Raw genomic sequence first — 1,063 nt, 5'->3', positions numbered from 1 at the left:
AGGCTGCAGGGCAGGGGGGAGGGTGTGAGGGAGAGGGGGAATATCAAAGGGTTCCTCAATAAAACGACAAAGCACTTAATAGTCAGATCACTTGGATCTGACATGAATCCCAAAAGTTAAACCCTAGCCCAATCCACAACATCCAATTAGCTTTTAAATATGAGCCACAGATCACCAAACATTTGAGGAAAATGTGTAATATGAGAGGCAGAAGTTCAAGCAACATCAAAGTATCTTGGAAACAAACCTTTAAAGTTATTAATAACCTTAGAGATGAGAAAAAATAATGCGTCCATGGAAGAACACGTTGCTAATTTATAATGAAGGTGAGGGGGGAAGGTCTTAGAAATTAGAGCTAATTAAAACCTTAAAAAAACCTGTAACATAGAAGTTGTAAAAAATCAACATACTGCAAAGGAAAACAGAGGTCCAGGGCTCACATTCAAATAAAAATTCCAGAGAAAAGGAAGATTGGGGTGGTGGTGAAGATGAGCAAAGAACCATCTCAGGAGCATTTCCCAGAACTGAAGAGCAAGTTCACACAATGCCAACCCCCCACTGAGTGTGCAACAGAATGGATGAAATAATCCCATCATAAAATTTGAGAACACTGGTGAATAGAACTAAAACCTTGAGCAACTTTAGCATAAAAATACTTCATATGATCAAGAACCAAAGTGCCATTTGATTTCTTCACTAAACCTAGAATTTTTGATCTAGCAAAACTAGTGATCAGTTAAGAGGCAGAATAGACCTTTTTTGGGAAGGTCTCAGAAGCAGAAAGATGGGCTGCACAAAAATAAGCCCTGAAATTCAAGGGAAGTTAAGGATCTTAAATTGACAGCCAAAGGGAAACCCCAGAACGATGGCAAAGTCCAAACACAACAGTCCTTCAACAATTTTTAAAGGGCAAGGATTTTAAATTGGAATACATAAAAACACGAAAGCTGATAAACTGGCTTACATAAAGGGAGAGATTTTCAATTCTATGAAGTTTGGAACTAAAATTAGTGTCTGGTACAGGAACATACTCCTCTAGGTCAAGACTTAATGCCCGAAATGG

The sequence above is a fragment of the Prionailurus viverrinus genome, chromosome B1 (assembly GCF_022837055.1).
Source record: "Prionailurus viverrinus isolate Anna chromosome B1, UM_Priviv_1.0, whole genome shotgun sequence".
In the NCBI taxonomy this organism is placed as follows: Eukaryota; Metazoa; Chordata; class Mammalia; order Carnivora; family Felidae; genus Prionailurus; species Prionailurus viverrinus.
This window is presented reverse-complemented; position numbering follows the sequence as displayed.